The sequence below is a fragment of the Schistocerca piceifrons genome, chromosome 5 (assembly GCF_021461385.2).
Source record: "Schistocerca piceifrons isolate TAMUIC-IGC-003096 chromosome 5, iqSchPice1.1, whole genome shotgun sequence".
Taxonomy (NCBI): Eukaryota; Metazoa; Arthropoda; class Insecta; order Orthoptera; family Acrididae; genus Schistocerca; species Schistocerca piceifrons.
In genome coordinates this window covers 260,747,982-260,770,048 of record NC_060142.1, presented here as the reverse complement: position 1 = coordinate 260,770,048, position 22,067 = coordinate 260,747,982, and positions in this window count along the sequence as shown.

Below are 22,067 nucleotides of genomic sequence, written 5' to 3'. Positions count from 1 at the left end.
CTGAAGGCCAGAATACAAGAATACGTTGCTCGCATACCGAGTGGACTGATTTCAGCAACTGTTGATCACGTCGTTTTACAGATGCAGAATCTCGTCGGCGTCTCAGTCGCTCATTTTGAAGAAAGTGCGTAAGCAGCGGTTAATAATAAAATTAACATTATTCTCAATTGTTTGACCCTTTCTGTCCACATCCCGTTCCATTACATATTGAAACGTTTCTAGATGTCTTTTTTCGACTCACAGCTCCAGACTTGGACCTGGTGGCCAAAAAAGGAACTATTTTTTCAGCTTAGATCGGCACCGGTTTCACAGATTAGAATATCTAACAGGTTTCTCTGTCATACTATAATTACTGCCCACGCTGGACCTCTGTGAGTAACTGCAATTTAGTTGTAACCACCCAGTATGTCTTGATGATGTGATCAAAAATGGAATCCCTTCATACTGGTATTCCAGCGGCCCTAATGCGGTCTCTCCATCACTCTGATGTCTTGATGAAAGGTTTTACTTTGTTCCTTACTGACGCCACACAAGTTTTCCGAAAAAAAAAAACCGAGATAACTGTTCAAATTGTGAATCTTGAGGCTCACCAAACTGTCTAATTTCTTATGCATTCCGAGCTTGTTGACCAGCGGAATAGTAAAGTGGATCCTTTTGTTGCTTAAGAATCACTAACTATCTCCTTGAATTATACTGAGGCCTTGTATTTTATAAACTTTAAATTTTAACATCACGTCAGATCTAAGAAGCGCGTTTTCTTTCAGCGTTACTTATACAGAAAGACTACAAACATTCTCAGTCTTTGGCGAGGCCTAATTTAGAGGTAGTAAAATATTTTTCAAATTCGTCAGACACTTGAGCAAACAGAAGAGTCAATGAACTTGTACAACAGTACCAAATTTTCTAACCAGTGCAACAACTACTACCGAAATTTCGACAATAAATTACCAACGGAAAAAAGTCCCTATCGGAGCAAAAAAGTAAATAAATAAAAAACAAATAAATAAACAAATAAATAAAGCGAATATGTTCCCATTTATACAGACTGATTGGAAAGTGGGGTACCACTTGTCTCATTCAACATTCCTCAGCACCTTTTAAAATTTCCCAATAATTTTATCATGCGAACATATTCGTGTTCTTTTTAACATGCAACTCGTCTCCAACTGCCGCAACCTCCACTAACTGTAGCCGGCCGCTGTGGGCGATCGGTTCCAGTCACTTCAGTCCAGAACCGCGCTGCTGCTACGGTGACAGGCTCGAATCCTGCCTCTGGCATGGATGTGTGTGATGTCCTTAGGTTAGTCAAGTTTACGTAGTTCTAAGTCTAGGGGACTGATGACCTCAGATGTTAAGTCCTATAGTGCTTAGAGCCATTTGAACCATTTTTTTTCCACTAACTGTAACTCCCTCACAAGTCGCTCAAACTCATCGATTCCCACTTAGTCATCCAGCCCAGTTCTTTGTAGTTATCTCTTTGTGTATCTGTCACTGCCTCTTGTGTCACAGCCCCAGTCTCCGTCGTTTTGTCCTGCTACTACAGTCTCCTCTCACTGTCACTCTCCCTCTTCCTTGTTGACTCTGTCTCTCATTATCACTGGTTCTCACCCGCTTCCACATTCTCAGTCTCTTTATTCCTCTCTCACAGTTACTGTCTCCTTCACGCTTTTCCTAGCACTGTACTGTCACTGTCTAGTCTGTTCCACTGCCATTGTCTCCCAGTCTGCCATTGTACCCTTCGCACTTTCCATACCACAACCACTGTCTATAATGTTTCAGTATTTATTAATTTTCCGTATGTTTCCCTCTTCCACTGTTTCCTTCTCTGTCGGCATAAAGAAGCGGGAATATGGGAAAGATAGACTGAAGCAGCTGGTACGCCACTTTTCAGTTAGTCTTTTGAACAGGAGCATATTCGCCTTTTTTGTGTTCCGATAACAGCATTTTTCCTCAGGTTCCATTATTTACCCTGTTACAGCAGGGCATGTTATTTATGAGAAAAGAACTTTGTGGGTCAGTGAAATTGTGATCGTTTGCTTATTGAAAATTGAATTAACGCAAAACTAATTTTACACCTCAGACAGGATTTAGCGTGCACAAAAATTTGCATTGCTTCAGTATTACAAAGTGATTTGGGGCTCCCAGAACCCTTGTGATGATAACGGAGATACTTAACAGAATATTTCTCCACACTACTTCACTTTATAAATTATGCTTTCGCTTCACACTGGCTTTAAGTGTGCAAATAGGGTAAATTTGAAGCTCTGTATCTCGGAAGCGGATAAAGACGTCAAGAAAATTTTCAAGGTTGTTCGAGATTGGAATTTTAGAAATAAATCGTAAAAATTACAGTCATTTTTGTGCACAGTCGTCTTGGAATCGGCGGCTCTGTTTTGGTACCCAACAATAATTTTTTTGAGACGTTTCTCGACATTTGAAAACGGAAAGGCGGCACTACTAGATAAATGCCTAGAGAATATATCGTTAAAATTTGAGCAATTTGCTGTGGTTAGTTATTTAAATATCCGTTGCTGGCCGCAAAAAAACTGGCGAAAAGTCTTTTTTGGGTTTTCTGGGGAACTGTCTATGAACTAAATGGTGCCTCCATAAGGCCTTTAAGGCAAAGCGAACCAACCAATTTTCTCCATTTGCCTGAGTTGGAGGAAGTGCGTAATATTCAAAAATTGACCCTGTGCTGCAACATAATTACCCAAGACAAGCCTTGTGTTTCGTGTACAGATAGTCCCTACCAAAAGGGCTATCGAAAACACTTGAGCCTACCTTTCTATCATCAATAGAACCCGAGGTATGAGCCCCAAAAAAATCCTGTCTTAATGCGCAGCGTTTTGGAAGATATTGGTAACGCATGCGTACCAAAGAGAAGAAATTCAGTGCTGTGCAACAACACCATTAATGACAAACAGCTGCAAACAGTATGTGGCGTAAAATATCTAGAAGTAACTATCCGGAGCGACCTTAAGTGGAATGACTATATTAAACAAATCGCAGGACAAATTCATAGGAAGAAATTTAAGGAAATGCAACTCATCCGCTTAAGAAGTGGCTTACAAAACACTTGTTCGACCGATTCTTGAATATTGTTCATCACTCAGGGACCCTTACTATATAGGACTGAAAGAAGAGAGAGAAAGAGAGAGAGAGAGAGAGAGAGAGAGAGAGTAGATCCAACGAAGAGCAGTGCGTTTCGTCGTCAGAGTGTCTTTTATCCTGCTTGTGAGAGTTACTGAGCTGCTTAACAAACTCAAACTTCGGTGGCAGACGCTACAAGACAGGCAATGTGCATAATCAAAGAGTGATTTGCTATTGCCATTTCGAGAGAGTGCATTCCGGGAAGATTCGGAGAACATACTAGTTCCTCCAATATATGTCTTGCGAAGTGACAACAACGAGAAAATGCGAGCAATTGGATCTAATACAGAGGTTCCCCGACAATCGTTCTTCCCACGCCTCATTCGCGAATGGAACGGGAAGGAGGGGGGGGGGGGGGGCAGTTAATGCCACCAGAAATAGCTTGCGGAGTATTGATGTAGATTTAGTTCCGGGTTACACTGCTCTCTGTGGTGGCAGACGTAAATATTGGCGGATGCATAGCATATTTGAAAGTCTTGTAGTGGAAGCACATTGTAGCTCCTAGTACATATGCCATCCAAGAGGAGGTTGATCATAGTATGTGTGGTGTCACCCTGAGACAGCACGTTGCGGGGCGCCTTCTGAGACTAGCACTGGCGGAGACACAGCAACTCCAAATGCCAATTAAATACGGAACAGATGACAATAAATGTATTGCACACTCATAATTATTATAATTATAAATTTTAGACGTAAACCTTCTTCACAAATCAGTATATCAATCTGCTAGTGAAAACTGTGTCAAAATCCGTGAGATTAGCCTTCACATAAGACAGAACAATGCAGCAGGGGCTTTAAATTATAAATATGAATAGCTTAAAAAAATATTGAGTTCTAATTGTGAAAAGAAATGGTGTGTGGAATTATATTTTTTTCATCGTATTGGCTCTCACCACATTGATAATAGCAATGGTAACCCACTGCTAATAAAAGAACTTGTACCGTTTGCCTGAGCAGTTTATGCTACACCGTATGCTTTTCTGAACGTCATGGTCCTCAGTAGTCTTAGTTGATTTAATTACAGAAACTGGTTATCAGGGAGTTACAGAGTATTCTTAAAGTCCTATGACTCTCGCCGATGGCTTGTAGATGGTACTGAGAAGGTATAATTTCGAATATTATCTTCAGAGGCGATTCGCTTATGCGTAGCATGAAGAAACAAGTAAAACTGTGTGTTCTATCCTCCCTTTTCTGCTGGCTGAAATATCACTGTACCTCTGATAATTATGACATTTATAACTAGTTAACTAATTTGGTGAAAATATACAGCGCTAATAGAGAAACATGTCCTATTAAACAATCAGCCCCACATCTTCACCTGACCGTCTAATTCCTGCCCCACTACAACAGCTGTTAACGATTCCTCGACGCATCATTTAAGGCCTCAGTGTTTCATTTGGTCTGATTCTGTCCTCATCACTTCTATCTTGCTATTATCTTTTCGTCTTTATGACGCTGCTATTCCAAAAATGCTCCCACATTTTTTTTCAACTATTGCACCTGTCAGCTTCTATACATCGAATGTATCAGTGACCTTTCCTTCATTCTGATAAGGATCTGTTTATAGACATACTTCTTCTTTCACTCTTCTTAGCAAATTGAGGATTTGTGAAATAACGAAATATTTGGCTTTAGGAATCGTGTAAGGTGGCTATAATTTCGCACCTTACAAGCACACATCCACATACTTTGCCGTGATCTGCAACGACATGAGCTATGATTTGATATGAATATCCTTTCAAAATAAATCACGGTTCAAAAGTGATCACAGCTGTTTAGCTTTTATAGTCCTAATAAGTCGAAGCAATTTGCGATATCACGGTGTGTACTGCGTCCGGTGCGTCGAAGTGATGGTTCTCATATCGTCTGCGGCGATGGAAGAACTCCAGCCACAAATAATCTCTTTCAGACACTAGGACGGCAGAAGGCGGTCCTCTGACTAATATACTCTAATACTGTCATCTCCTCTCTGTGTTCTACAGACGAGAAACGCGAACTCCCAGCCACAAAGACGGAGTTCAGATAACGTCTCAACATAAGTACAGGCAGAGGAAGTGCCTGAACGCTGGTACTCAACGATGACTTCCAGCCGGGAGGTTAAGTCCAGAATCGTATAGGTTCGCAACAGTACAGTGCCTAACTGTTATAAACTCTCCTGAGAGCAAAGACAGCAAGTCCGCCTATATCAACAAAGCTGATATCAGGAGACTGACATTGTCAAGTACGTCTTGTAAACAATTGTAAACGCTTATTGCATAAAAGGTGACGGAGTGTCTTTATTATAAAAACGGCGTAATGAATGATTGCCTATACTAGTAGAGGTTGGAAAACCAGTGGAGATGAAACGGCAGGCAGAACTCAGGCTCTGGATGGAAGACCCGCACAGGTGTTGGTCCTGCTTAAACACAGGAATTAGCTAGTCGGACGTCGTGGCACCTGAGCTCTGGAGCCCAACAGGGTGACGGCCGGCCGCTATTTTAGTAGGGGCTGGAAGGTTAAGTGGACAATACTTCCGAACGCTGAAAATCTTGGACGCAGGTGAGAGGAACGAAGAAGCGGCACCTCGGAAACCACACAGGCTGGGTTATTTCCAAGGATTTTTACTCAGAAGCGTACCGTTGTACGAGTGTAGGTTTTTCCTCGCAAACATTCCGCACTGGACGACAAAAGACTAAAATATGGTTGGTCGGCGTTCGGAAGAATCTGTAGAGAGGGAAAATGTTCCGGGGTTTCGGGAAGATGATCCGTTTTCGGAATTACGATGGTGGGTAGCCGAGCCTTGCTGGGAAGACAGCAGTGGAGAGACGAGGTCTTCCGTTGTGAGCGCTCGTATGTGACGGTCGCTCGATATCAGCTTTGTTGATACAGGCGGACTTGCTGTCTTTGCTCTCAGGAGAGTTTATAACAGTTAGGCACTGTACTGTTGCGAACCTATACGATTCTGGACTTAACCTCCCGGCTGGAAGTCATCGTTGAGTACGCAGCGTTCAGGCACTTCCTCTGCCTGTACTTATGTTGAGACGTTATCTGAACTCCGTCTTCGTGGCTGGGAGTTCGCGTTTCTCGTCTGTAGAACACAGAGAGGAGAAGACAGTATTAGAGTATATTAGTCAGAGGACCGCCTTCTGCCGTCCTAGTGTCTGAAAGAGATTATTTGTGGCTGGCCGGCCTTGGTGGTCTAGCGGTTCTAGGCGCTCAGTCCGGAACCGCGCGACTGCTACGGTCGCAGGTTCGAATCCTGCCTCGGGCATGGATGTGTGTGATGTCCTTAGGTTAGTTAGGTTTAAGTAGCTCTAAGTTCTAGGGGACTGATGACCACAGATGTTAAGTCCCATAGTGCTCAGAGCCATTTGAACATTTGTGGCTGGAGTTCTTCCATCGCCGCAGACGAGTATGAGAACCATCACTTCGACGCACCGGACGCAGTACACACGGTGATATCGCAAATTGCTTCGGCTTATTAGGACTATAAAAGCTAAACAGCTGTGATCACTTTTGAACCGTTATTTATTTTGAAAGGCTATTCTTAAGAATTTATTTTATTTACTACCGATTCATCAAGACCATTAGCACATTTAATCACACTATGTAAGCATGGAAGCAGTTGCCAGGGAGTAACTGATGAAATCATAACCAATTTCCTTTTAACAAATGGGAATTATATTCACTTTAATAGTGCCTAAAAGCATTTTTTAAAGAAACAGATTTAAAATTATAATCAGAAAGCACCCTCTAAATATCAAAGTTACAATTTATTCAGAGGAAGAAAGAAACAAGTTTTGACTGTATGAGCTTTCGGGCAGAGAACCTCCCGCTCCCTTTTGAGACGGCCGTAGTTACGACCGCTCATAACAGCCTCTGAAAGTGAAAATCTATGACACACCAGATAACTTTAAACTAAGAGTTTTAACAATTTACACAAGCACACAAACTATGCACCCCCCCCCCCCCCCCCCCCCCGTAGGAGGGATGGAAATGGTACAAAACACTAACAATTAAAATATTAACCTTGCCACCGAAGGTGCAACTTGATTTTAACTTCTAAGAAAAGTCTTACAGTGAAACGGTGGCAACTTTATATACTAAAATGATCATTTAAATAAAAGCCCATGAAATGCAATCTTATATAAAATTCTACAAGGTTGGCCAAACAATAATCAAGATGCTCTACAGTACACAGATACTGCCTCTTAAGATCATAGGCAATAATATCAAAGTTTCCAAAGATCAAAACATATTTCAGGTAGTAGCCCGTTACACTCCAAGCAATAAATTCGTTAGCACACCAAATCCGACAAACATGACAGAGGCAGCTACTAACGTACGGTAGATTGATAGAGAGATTACCAAACAACCCGAACCGCAGGTTGCTCTAACCCGCCCCTACTCCACAAGGGAAAAAGGCACCACCCAATTTATAAACAACCACCTTCCCACGGGTGGGCAAACGGAGAAGAATGGTGGGGCGACCCCAAGGCAAAACGGCTGGTGACCTCACCAAGAAAACAAGTAGAATTTAACAAGAGTAAATCAAACAACTTATCACCAATCACTTAACTTCTAATAAACTGCAATTTCTCGAGAAGACCTGGCGCAGCGCCCCCAAATCGCTCTCCCGAACCGTCCGCTGTCAGCCACTTCAACGGATGCAGAAAGGCGCGACGATCTCGCGTCTCACGGCGTCGCAGCTCGCACCGGTCAGACTGATGTCGTGGGTTCACTCCTGTTGCTCTCGTGTCGACCGCGAAGTGACTACCCCTCGCTATACGCCGCGACCCACTGGACTCACGTGGCGATCTTACATGCACCGACGCTCAAGACGGACAAGTCATCTTGTATCTCAGTGGGCGACAGACCAGCCGATCGATCCAAGCCAATGACCATTTGTAACGTCCCCTTTGAAAAATTATACAAGACTGTGCTTAAACTGATACACAATATTTTTAGCGCAACGCAATCTGACTTTCAGAAATCCTTACAAAAGAATGGCCCTGACTAGCATTAACCTATGCATTTCACAAATCGCTTACCTCACAAAAATCTTGGTTACTCGAACTACTGCAATACAGCGAGCGCCACTACTGCCAGCTAAATAAAAGATTCAAACTACGGAAGGCACTAACTACTGATAGGCATAGTTAGCAAATGAAAGATTTTAATAGAGAACAAACAATGTATTTACCTTAATAGTCATAATATATATAGCAGTTCATGACAAATTACAAAACTCCGCCATCTCTCTCCCCACATCCACCACTGCTGGCGGCTCACCTCCAACTGTGCAACGCTACGCGCTGTTCACATCCAGCTGCCGCTGCCCAACACTACAATGGCAGACAACAATGCAAACTAGACACAGACTGCACACAGCACAGCCAGTGATTTTTATACAGAGGTGGCGTTACCAATAAAAAAACCTAAACAGCCTACTTACATAGCCCCCATGCTCCCCACAAAAAATTTTACAAATTGTTTTGGGCACTGGGCAATACATATTTGTTAAAATTTTTCATAATCGTAATTACAATAACAAAGAAATCAAATGCACACACTTATTGATACAATGTTGGTCAAAAGCTAAAATTTTCTAACAGTCCATAAAGATAGTTCTGATCATTCATCATAATAGTAATTACAGTTATTTTTCACAAAGTCTCATTAGTAAAAGAAATTGCACACAGAAGTAGTGGATTTCCATGCAGTCTTGAAGAAGTAGTGTTGTCGTTCCAACGGAAAGACAGTGCTGACTCTTGACATGCTGACAGGTAATGGGCCACAACAGAGCAAACCCACAGCAGAGTCATTCGAAGTTTTGAAGAATATTGGTAAGTAGGTCATCACAGAGCAGACCCACTGTAGTCCTGGTAGAGATTGTGGTATTGGTGGGCCATCAAAGATGCAGACCCATTATAGTCCTTGTATAGACGGCCAGCAGCCATCTATTGCGATTGTGCAGGTGCACAATCACCATCGAAGAGTCTTGCAGAGAAGATAGCAAGTCCATAAACCACCACTTGTACACTCACGAAGTTTTTGGAATTGTCCTTAGAACCAGCAATGCTGTTATCCAGTCCCTTGCTGAATTAGTAACACACGTGCAAACACTAACAATCCCAACTTCTTACATATTGTGCATTACTATGACCAACAGAAATGTGTGCAGTGAAATGAATGCTTACAAGTTACTTAATTTGATGAACTGGTGTCAATTACAATATTATAACATGAGAATACAATTACAAAGGTACAAAATACATCATTAAAGAACATAACAATACAGATAACATTTGTAGTAATACAGGCTTTACAAAAGAATAGAAATAACATATACATCAGTGTTACAGGAATTATGACATGAGTACATACATAAAATATGTAACGTCCCCTTTGAAAAATTATACAAGACTGTGCTTAAACTGATACACAATATTTTTAGCGCAACGCAATCTGACTTTCAGAAATCCCTACAAAAGAATGACCCTGACTAGCATTAACCTATGCATTTCACAAATCGCTTACCTCACAAAAATCTTGGTTACTCGAACTACTGCAATACAGCGAGCGCCACTACTGCCAGCTAAATAAAAGATTCAAACTACGGAAGGCACTAACTACTGATAGGCATAGTTAGCAAATGAAAGATTTTAATAGAGAACAAACAATGTATTTACCTTAATAGTCATAATATATATAGCAGTTCATGACAAATTACAAAACTCCGCCATCTCTCTCCCTACATCCACCACTGCTGGCGGCTCACCTCCAACTGCGCAACGCTACGCGCTGTTCACATCCAGCTGCCGCTGCCGAACACTACAATGGCAGACAACAATGCAAACTAGACACAGACTGCACACAGCACAGCCAGTGATTTTTATACAGAGGTGGCGTTACCAATAAAAAAACCTAAACAGCCTACTTACACATTGCCTGAGCAAACTCGAGCAGACTGGCGGCCTAAAGCGCAGACTCAGATGCAGGAACTAAGCCCCAACCGGGCGACCACTCGCTGAGTTCTCTAACTGGCGGAGTGAAAAGACTCTCATTTTGCCAGCTTTGAAGGTTGATCCGAACGACAGACAGACACTAACTGCCTAACGAACGCGGACGAGTTAGTTTATTTCCACTGAGGTTCCACACCACCGTAGATCATCTTTGAAAGTAGTGTCTTCTAGAGTATGGTACATAGATGATGTCAGTCATTTCGCGGTATTGAAATAAGAGCTCGCAGTCATAATAAGGGGCAGAGTTGGACAGTTGATTAGTAATTTTACTTAGGAAATGTAACATTTGTAATGTAATGGTTTTTTTAATCTACAATTAATATATAAGCAGGAACAACGTTTATCAGTTAGTAGTATTAGTTGCCTTAATCATTCATTTATGTTTAGGTTGTAATTTATATGTTAAAGTCCATTATGAGATCGTAAGATCTGCTTCAGTGGGTAGTCAGACATGGACAAATCTTCATTTTAGCGTTTATTATGTTTCCGTTGCGCACATTTATTTTTACATCCGCCTGGAGTAGCATCTTGGAGACGTAATGGCAGCAGAGGAGCAGTTCTGACGTTGTGGTCTAAAGGGAAGCAAGGTTAAAGAAAAATAAAGACACGTTCATAGGATTTGTCGACCTGGGAAAAGCATTCAGCAGTGTAAACTGGCGCAAGATGTTCGAAATTCTGAGAAATATAGGGGTAAGCTATAGGGAAAATCTCGTAACTTACAATATGTACAAGAACCAAGAGAGAATTATAAGAATGGAAGACAAAGAACGAAGAGCCGGGATTAAAAAGGGTGTCTTTTGCCACTGTTCTTCAATCTGTACATCTAACAAAAATGACGGAAACAAAAGAAAGGCTTAAGAGTAGAACTTAAAATTCAGTGTAAAAGGATAGCAATGACAAAATTCGCTGACGACATTGTTATCCTCAGTGAAAGTGAAGTAGAATTGCAGGATGTGTTGAATGGAATGTACAGTCTAATGAGTGCAGAACAAGGATTAAGAGTAAATCGAAGAAAGACGAAAGTAACGAGAGTAGCGGAAATGAGAAGAGCGAGAGACTTAACATCATAATTATCACGAAGTGGATGACGTTAAGGATTTGTGCTACATAGCAAAATAACCCATGACGGACGAAGCGAGGAAGACATAAAAAGTAGACTAGCACTAGCAAAAAGGGCTTTCCTGGTCAAGAGAAGTCTGTTACTATCAAACATAGGTCTTAATTTGAGGAAGAAATTGCTGAGGATGTACGTTTGGGGTACAGCATAGCAGTGAAACGTGGGCTGTGGGAAAACCGGAACACAAGAGAACCAAAGCATATAAAATGTGGTGCTACAATAGAATGTTGAAAATTAGATGGACTGATAAGGTAAGGAATGAGGAGTTTGTACGGAGAATTGCCGATGACAGGAATATATGGAAAACACTGACAAGAAGAAGGGACAGGATGGTAGGACATTGTTAAGACGTCGGAGAATAATTTCCATGGTAATTGAAGGAGCTGTGGAGGGTAAAACCTTTAGAGGAAGACAGGCACTGGAATATATCTAGCTAATAATTGAGGACGTAGGTTGCAAGTATTACAGTGAGATGGAGAGGTTGACACAGGAGAGGGCCGCATCGAACCAGTCAGAAGACCAATGGTCAAAAAATAAAAAGAAACTTTTCACTTATTTTTTACATTCTTCATTACCACCAAATTGAAGATACTTCCAGGATCTTCAGCTACAGATATTCATGGCCCACCAAGATTCACTTCCGCACAGTTTTGTGCCCCAGATATTCGGTAGCTTCTTCATGTATGCCATATTCGTTTTTTAATATCAATACAGTTCTTTCATTGAAAACAGCTGTCATAGTATGTGTCAGTCAACTCTTGGTACCTTCCTTTCTTCGATCAGCTGAAGTAATCTTATTTCTCAGGTAGGAGAATTCTTTCATTCTCTCTACAAATGTATCATTCCCAATTCTTATGCAAAGTATATTACTCTTTTCGTTTCTACTCTCAATAGCATCTTCATCTTAGCTGTTTGTACTTAGTACATAATCTATGATAACAAGTTGTCCATTGATTGCAGCTGATACATTGTTATATATTTCCCATAAGACTGCGAACAAGCTATTCCATCATAGATTACTACAGGTCTTCTGTAGATCCACAAAAAATTCTAGGAGTATATTCAGATTTGTATTTACTGCTATTTCCATTGCAAAGAGCAAAGCCAGAACTGTTGTGTAACACCTTTACTTTTTTGGGAACCCAAGCTGATATTCATCGACGTTATCTAAAACTATTTTTGGGCCCTGTTGAATATTATTATGGTGAGCAATGCTAAGCGTGACGCATGAGACTGTTGAGCCGATTGATTTTTTATGTGTCCACTCGGGTCTTCTCGGTTATGTGATTATCAGAATGTTTTTCTGGAAATCAGGTGGTTAGTCACTCGGAATACAAAAGTCTCAAAAATGAGATCGATAGGAAGTGCAAAATGGCTAAGCAGGGATGGGTAGAGGACAAATGTAAGGATGTAGAGGCGTATATCACTAGGGGTAAGATAGATACTGCCTACAGGAAAATTAAAGAGACCTTTGGAGTAAAGAGAACCACTTGCATGAATATCGAGAACTCAGATGGAAACCCAGTTCTAAGCAAAGAAGGGAAAGCAGAAAGGTGGAAGGAGTATATAGAGGGTCTATACAAGGGCGATGTTCTTGAGGACAATATTATGGAAATGAGTGAGGACGTAGATGAAGATGAAATGGCAAATATGAAACTGCGTAGAGAGCACTGAAAGACCTAAGTCGAGCCGCGCGGGATTAGCCGAGCGGTCTAGGGCGCTTCAGTCATGGACTGTGCGGCTGATGCCGGCGGAGGTTCGAGTCCTCCCTCGGGCATGGGTGTGTGTGTTTGTCCTTAGGATAATTTAGGTTAAGTAATGTGTAGGCTTAGGGACTAATGACCTTAGCAGTTAAGTCCCATGAGATTTCACACACGTTTGAACATTTTTTGAACCTAAGTCGAAACAAGGCCCCAGGAGTACACGACATTTCATTAGACTACTGATAGCCTTGGGAGAGCCAGCCCTGACAAAACTCTACCATCTGGTGAGCAAGCCGTATGAGACAGGCGAAATACCCTCAGACTTCAAGAAGAATATAGTAATTCCAATCCCAAAGAAAGAAGATGTTGACTGATGTGAAAATTACCGAACTATCAGTTTAATAAGCCTCAGCTGCAAAATACTAACACGAATTCCTTACAGTCGAATGGAAAAACTGATAGAAGCCGACCTCGGGGAAGATCAGTTTGGATTCCGTAGAAATGTTGGAACACGTGAGGCAATACTGACCCTACGACTTATCTTAGAAAATAGATTAAGGAAAGGCAAACCTACGTTTCTAGCATTTGTAGACTTAGAGAAAGCTTTTGGCAATATTGACTGGAATACTCTCTTTCAAATTCTGAAGGTGGCAGGGGTAAAATACAGGGAGCGAAAGGCTATTTACAATTTATACAGAAATCAGATGGCAGTTATAATAGTCGAGGAACATGAAAGGGAAGCAGTGGTTGGGAAGGGAGTGAGACAAGGTTGTAGCCTATCCCCGATGTTATTCATCTGTATATTGAGCAAGCAGCAAAGGAAACAAAAGAAAAATTCGGAGTAGGAATTAAAATCCATGGAGAAGAAACTAAAACTTTGAGGTTCGCCGATGGCATTGTAGTTCTGCCAGAGAAAGCAAAGGACCTGGAAGAGCAGCTGAACAGAATGGACAGTGTCTTGAAAGGAAGATATAAATGAACATCAACAAAAGCAAAACGAGGATATTGCAATGCAGTCGAATTAATTCGGGTGATGCTGAGGGAATTAGATTAGGAAATGAGACGCTTAAAGTATTTAATGAGGTTTGCTATTATTTGGGGAACAAAATAACTGATGATGATCGAAGTAGAGAGGATATAAAATGTAGACTGGCAATGGCAAGGAAAGCGATTCTGAAGAAGAGAAATTCGTTGACATCGAGTATAGATTTAAGTGTCAGGAAGTCGTTTCTGAAAGTATTTGTTTGGAGTGTAGCTATGTATGGAAGTGAAACATGGACGATAAATAGTTTAGACAAGAAGAGAATAGAAGCTTTCGAAATGTGGTGCTACAGAAGAATGCTGAAGATTATATGGTAGATCACATAACTAATGAGGAGGTACTGAATAGAATTGGGGATAAGAGAAATTTGTGGCACAACTTGACTACAAGAAGGGATCGCTTAGTAGGACATATTCTGAGGCATCAAGGGATCACGAGTTTAGTGGAGGGTAAAATCGTAGAGGGAGACCAAGAGATGTATCCACTAAACAGATTCAAAAGGATGTAGGTTTCTGTTGGTACTAGGAGATGAAGAAACTTGCACAGAATAGAGTAGCATGGAGAGCTGCATCAAACCAGTCTCTGGACTGAAGACCACAACAACAACAACAGTCACTCGTTCAAAAATTTTTGTTCACCAACTCAAGCACTCTTGTAGCTTCCAATCTCTTCAGAGATTTTAATAACTTTAAAGATAGATAATCAACTTCTGCCCATTTTTTTTGTGTCACATCATCGAATGCCATGGTAAGCTCCATCAACATTACTGAATCACGCGTTACTTGCTCATCAGCGGTTTGCCCCTCTCCACTGAAACTCCATCACAGTTCTTTTCCACTATAGAGGGTTTCGTTATGCCCCTGCCATCAACCTGACCTTTATTTTGCTTTCACAGATCTTTCCTATCTGCTTTTCGTACGTTAACACCTTATTTCCCGGTAGTTACCATTAATTTCCTTGTAAGTGAGAACGATTTTTTCTACTTTTACGTCTTACTTCTTTTTTACACATCTCTGTCATACTTTCTGATTCAGCCTGTTTGAATTTACTGTTTATTTAATTCACAGTGTATCTCTACTACAGCTTTCGTGTATTACTCGTAACACTCTTATATGCTCCTCTTCATCGATGAACTGGAGTGTTTCCTGAATCAATCGATAGCTTTTATGCCTCTGCTTCAGCTGTATCTCTGGCGTACAGTCCTGCCTTGTTTCTTTCTTCTCTGCATTCCACCCCTTCATCTTTACTTAGAACCTTAGTCACTGCCTCAGAAGATTTTCGCTTAGTCTCACTGTGTCCTCTTCATCACACACTTCTTCCTTATTCTCTTGAATTTCAAGCAAGTGCTCATAACGCTAGGTTGTGATGTGAGTGTACGAACGTAGATGTGTGTGCTTTGCAGTCCTGTATTTGATTTCTAAATCTCTGTCTGAACATTGTAATATTCAGTTTATGTTTCTCTTTGTATCTTTCCTTGTTGATTTTAAAAAAAAGGCGTTAACTACAACCAGATAAAACGTGTCGCCGAACTTTAGAGGTTTTTTTTACCCCGACATTCCTTTTCCTCAGTCCATATTCTGTAGTACTGCATGCTTCCGTTATCTCCAATGACTGAAGGCTATTTTTTGTTGCCTTCATATCTTTCCTCAAATCTTGTTAAGTCCTCTAATTTTTGATCATCACGTCGTGACGTTTTCATTTAAATATATACATTGGTGATTGGCCTTGACTTATATTAAGTCCTCGGAGTAATAAGCCACTCACTGTGTAACACTATCCTATTGTTAATGGTGCCAACACGTGTTACACTTCTCATTGGCGCTGTTCTCATTAGTTTGACAAGAAATCTCTGTGATATTCCCATTTCATTTCACTAATTCATATCAAGCCTAAATCTAACTAGCTTGTTTCCCTTATCTTATTCATCGTTTTACCTATAACTTTCAGACTTCTAAAATTCCACTCGCTTGTTTTAGAACTCATTCGACTTCCTCTTGACCACTCCTACAGGGCGGTCTCCACTGGAGATCCGAAGGCAGATTAATTTACCTCCAGCATTTATTGCAGTGGAAGTGGCCATCACGAAATTATTTTGAAACACTGTGTATCCAGTGGTTACAGTTTTTATGCCTTTAAAGAAGTGGCTTCCATTGCCTTCTGCATCCTTATTCCGCTGATCATTGGATGTTACTCTTCTTTGGGGGTAACTTCCCAACTTAAACATATCATGGTGCCTTGAGCCACTGTAAGCTTCTTAGCCCCCTTTTAACAAGGGCACTGACGGAATATGTCTTCGGTCACCATAGTCATGAACATTGTTCAGAATCAAAGTGTGGCTGAGAACTAACAAGGAATCTTTATATTCGTAGGGTGACACGCCGACCCTAGACCACTTTAGTTTGCTTCGTAATTAGTTAAAGTTCATGTAGCATCAACAAAAAAGTTTGACGTTTACCGATAACATTGTATTTCTGTTAGAGACTGAGTAGTAGTCGGTAGGACAGTTGAAGGTATGATTAGTGTCTTGAGAAAATGTTGTAAAATGAACACCAACAAAATTAAAGCAAAAGAAATAAAATGCCGAAATAAGTTTCTGTAATGCTTGGGGGAATTAGGTTAGAAAATGACGCACTGAAAGTAGCAAGTGAGTTACTCCATTTGGCAGCAAAATAAACAAGAATCATACCAGTAAAGGGTACATAAAGGCAGAAGAGCAAATTCTCTTAAAGGAAGTTATCTTTATAGATTTCAAACGGATTTTCTCGTTGTTAAGGAACTGAAAGCATTCCCAACTTGAAAAAAGGAGCAAGTGGTGAGATAGGCTGGAGGAGAAGACGAACGTAGAAGGTGGGGAGATGGTGGTGAGCAGAGAGAGGTGGTGAGCAGAGATAGTGGGGATAGTGGGTAGGAGGAGATGGAGTAAAAGGGTGAAAGAAGAAGATGGGCAGAGAGAGGAGGAGGAGGTGATTGGCGGAGAGAAGGCGAAGGAGAAAGAGATGGACAAAGAGAAGGAGAGAGGGGCACGAGTAGGCGGACAGATTAGGGAGGGGGGAGAAGGGGATTGGGACGTATATTCAGTTGCCAATACACATAAGAAACGTACGCATGGTCGGGAACAGCTAGTAATACATAATTATAACTCATTTCCGTGATAAGGGGGGCCTATTGCTTTTTTTTTCAGGATACGATAGGAGGATGTGTGGCTGCTGTTCGTGAACGGTTGCGTGTCTATCTTACCTGGATGTGCTGCAGATCATTCGGAAATTTCGTAAGCCAGCATCACTGAGAGCAGACATTAGGCTACTTGTCATAAGCTCCGAAGAATTGGAAACGTTGCCGATGAATGGCGCTGCTGGAGACCTCCTCTATTGAAAGGAGTCTACTGGGGCCCACTTCTATGTGGCACCCGAATATGCTAGGGATATTAATGTAAATTAAAATGCGGAACCGCGTGACTGCTACGGTCGCAGGTTCGAATCCTGCCTCGGGCATGGATGTGTGTGATGTCCTTAGGTTACTTAGGTTTAAGTAGTTCTAAGTTCTAGGGGACTGATGACCTAAGATGTTAAGTCTCATAGTGCTCAGAGCCATTTGAATCATTTTTTAAAAATTAAAATGAAACTAGTATGTTACAAAGGATGTGTGTCTCTGATAGGCTTTATAATGCGGATTGCTGACTGTGTACGATCGCAGAGCCAAAGATGCCGCTTCTGGACTGAGATCGTAGTGTTAAAATAAGAGAGCGCTTGGCGCACAGTTATAGGTAGGTGGCTGTGAGTGAAAGAGGATGGTGTAGGCAGTTTTTGTGGTGTGCTTTGTGAAGCCAGCAAGTGTTAGATTAATATAGGAATTGCGAAAATATGTAAGCAGAAGTCTTTTCACAAGCAAGGTAAAGATGTTAAATAATTATGATTCCTGTTTTGCCAGCTCGTTTGTGTAGATGAGTTGGCTGATAATTTGTAATTGTTGAGTAACCCCAGAATATACGTAAACTGATTTGATAAAAAGGTTAGTTAGATGTTTCACTTTTGTAATGTTTCTATGATTTGTTAACAGAGCTGTATGTAATTTGATGATTTGCATTTATGCTGGTTTAGTGAAGTTAGATAATACTTGCTGGATAAATCTCATTGTTTGTGAATCAACTAGTAAATATGATATATTATTCTAACCAATGTAACTTCAGTTGTAGATATTTTTGAAAAAAAACCAGACTTAACTTGCAATAGTTTTGCTAAAAAAATGTGTTAAAATTCAAATTCGCCACAATCAGTACCGCCTCCCCATCCAGGTCATATGTTTTTTAAAACAGTTGTTTTCTTAAAAGTTTTCATTTATCAGCCAGAACAACTTCATGTACATTTCAGAATATTTGTATTTTTTAATGAGAGACCGGAATATATCGCGTTCCACCGTTGCTGCGTTAGAGGCAAGACAGTTTAATTTATTGTTATGTGCACAGGGACCAAGGTCATCAGTTTTGAACAGGGCCAGAGGATTCAGTGCCTAAGGGGCTGAATGTATTGTACAGTGACTCTATTTCTTTACTGGTGTTGGGAGTTAGCATTGCCCAAACGGTTCGTATAAAGTTTTTGCTTACAATAACACAGAGCAAGCACACCACTTGCAGTTACAACAAGCAACAGAATAATTCGAGTTTTTTTAATCCATTTTACAAGTTCAGACGTTCATTCAACGTAATTGTAAAGTTTCTATTTTATGGAACGTTACACTATCACAAGAAACTGTTCAGGTAATCAAAGAAGCAGTTGCTAGAATTACGAATACACCAACTCATCGTTTAAGCAACGACTTAGACGTACCAAAATCAACAATTTTCAAAATTTAACACTTTACGTTGGAGGAAGAAGCGCACTACCTTCATGTGCTTCACAAATTAGATCACGAAGATTAGTGACCTGCCAAGCTCTGTGTAATGATTTGATACAAGCTGGAGACAACAAACACAGAATTGATCACATTTTGTTTACGGATGAGGCCACATTTCACACCCGCAGAAAAGTCAACAAACGTAAGTAAGGCGAATGTTGTGAGCGAGCCATCTCACGCCAACTCTGAATGGAGAAGAGACATGTCAGAAGTGAATGTGTGACTTGGATTCACGAAGACTGCAGTTTATGGACCCTTCAGTTTTGCATAAGGGACAGTTCTGCATTCAGGCATTTCAAGATAAGCTGGAACAATTCCTGGAACCACAGCTTCTGCGAGAAATCACTGCTGACGCTGTTGAGTTCCCACATGTTGAAGCACCCCGTCCGTCATTTTGATCTCATAGTCAGTTCGCCAACTGACGAACAGGCAGAGTTTCAGCATGAATGTGGCCATCGCTTTCAGCTGATAAGACACCGTTGGATTTCCTCTCTTGGGTATCCACAAAGTGAAGGGTGTACAAAACAAAATTAAGGGATCTAAAGGATCTAACAGCTCAAATCCAGGATGCAACATGGGCTATGTCACAAGATATGATGCAGAATGGTGCACTGCTTCGAAATGGAAGGAGATCATGTTGAAGTGGGTTTAAATTGCATACATAGACTAACGATAACCATACATATTAGAGGTTATGTAAATGATCTCTCAGAAATTGATCGAGAATTCATGACATCCCTGAAAATTAACACGATTCTGGTAAGCCAATTTCTACTATGTTCTCACGCTCAAAGACATCAATAAGCTACTTATTCTTTGCGTTGAGGCACTGCAAAGAAGAAGGATAAAGGCTAACCCTTGCAAGTAAAGGAATAGAGCAAATCCACTATCATCCGAAGCACAGTGCACGAACCCCTCTACATCTACATCTACATGACTACTCTGCAATTCACAGTTAAGCACATGGCAGAGGGTTCATCCAACCACCTTCAAGCCGTTTCTCTATCGCCCCACTCTTAAACAGAGCGCGGGAGAAACGAACACTTACATATCTCCGTGTGGATACTGATTTCTCTTATTTTATTATGATGATCATCACTCTCTATGTAGGTGAGCGCCAACAAATATTTTCACATTCTGAGGAAAAGGATGGTGATTGAAATTTCACGAGGAAATCCTGCCGCAACGAAAAACGCCTTTGTTTTAATGATTGCCACCCCAATTCACGTAGCATATCCGTGGCACTCTCTCCCCTATTTCGCGATAGTATAAAACTTTCTGCCCTCCTTTGAACTTTCTCGATGTACTCAAAAACAAAACGAGGTGCTCTTGTTTAGACTTTTTCGATGTCCTCCATCAATTCTAACTGATGCGGATCCCACACCCCAGACCAATACTGCAGAAGAGGGCGCGAAAGCGTTGTGTAAGCGTTCTCTTTAGAGGAAGAAGGCTGTTGCCTGTGGAATAACTCCGCAGCATAGCAACACACCCCAGGCGACCACTCCTGCCCCCCCCCCCCCCCCCCCCGGTTCCACTAACTCTTCCCCCGATGTTACGACACCTATTTCTGACTCACTGAACCTCAACTGAAACAAAGAAATGAAGACCAATTAAGCAAAAGTACAATATGAAGTCCCAGAGTATGAAAAAGTGAAAAATGTCACAGTGCAGGGGAAATAAGTGGTGATAAAATACACAGGATTCGTTTCGTAACGATAAGGTCCCATACACGTGCAGAGAAGTCGCGAAAATGTTCGAAAAAATGGGTCAGGTCGCACGAGACCAGATTCCGGTCTCAATAGAGAAACTCTAACCCAGAATCGTGCATAATGTCGCAGCTTTGCGCGTTTTAATTCTCCCGATACTAGAAGCGAAAAATCAGGCGCGGCGCAGAATAGAGGAGCGGAGTGAGTGAGGCGGGGTCGTTTTGAAATCAAACGGGGGCCAAGCTGTGGAGCTCGGAACCCCAGTTTTCCCGGCGCAAGTTTCCAAACAAAGGTGTGCACCTGGGAACGACAGGTCGCATTCTGCGCCGAGAATAATGAATTGGCTCGTCAGCGCCGCGGGGCGGAAACCAGAAAAAGGAACGGCCGGAAGCGCAGCTTGTTACAGCGGCACGGACAGCGAGGCAGAAAGAAAGCTGCAACCGAAAACTTCCGCACTTATATAGCGGCGGGGTGGGGGCAGCACAAGCGTCATAACAAAAGACAAACGGGTGGCGTTCTACTGCAGAGCGACTTCTCGAGAGCTGGCAGCCGGCCACAGCGTGAGAGTGGGAGGGGGGGAGGGTTTGGAAAAATAACCGGAGCGTCTCTTTCTCGGCATTCTGTTCTGGACGCGTTTTCCATTTCTTGTACATCTCGTTGATTTAAACCTGTCGCGGTACACTGTATTCTTCAGTGCCCAAGTGTTGTATGTGGCCTGTGTTAAACGGAAATAATGTTTTACAAAAATCTATCCAATGGTTTACAGATTTACCTAAAAAGAAATTATTCAGGCGAAAAAAACATTCCCGATGCTAAGCAAATCACCTGAAATATATTTTTTTCATAACAGAAGATAACATTGAATATATTTCTGCTCCGTACCCGGCTGCGGTGGCCGAGCGCCTCTGGGCACTTCAGTCCGGAACCGCGCGACTGCCACGGTCGCAGGTTCGAATCCTGCCTCGGGCATGGATGTGTGATGCCCTTAGGTTAGTTAGGTTTAAGTAGTTCTAAGTTGTAGGGGACTGATGACCTCAGACGTTAAGTCCCATAGTGCTCAGAGCCATTAAACCATTTTCCCATTTTCTGCTCCATATGAATCCCATAAAATGGTCAACTTTCAAAGCGGCCAGTAAGCAAGCTCTGGTTGTTGGAAACAAAATTTTCCTGTCACACCTCAGTGTCCATTCATTTCGATCTATTGTCATAAATTCTACGTGGAATCTCTAAAATACTTTTCTTTATAGAACATGTATAGATAAATGTTACGAATATTGCCAAAATTATTAAATCCCAATAAGTATACAAAACAAAATTCTCGAAAAATCTACGTAAATTACATATGCCTTCAATTACTAATGAATTTCTTCTTAAAAGTAGTTACTAGGTGTAAATATTTTTCAAACCCACACGAAATGTAGCTATATACATCAAACACTTAAACCCATCACTACT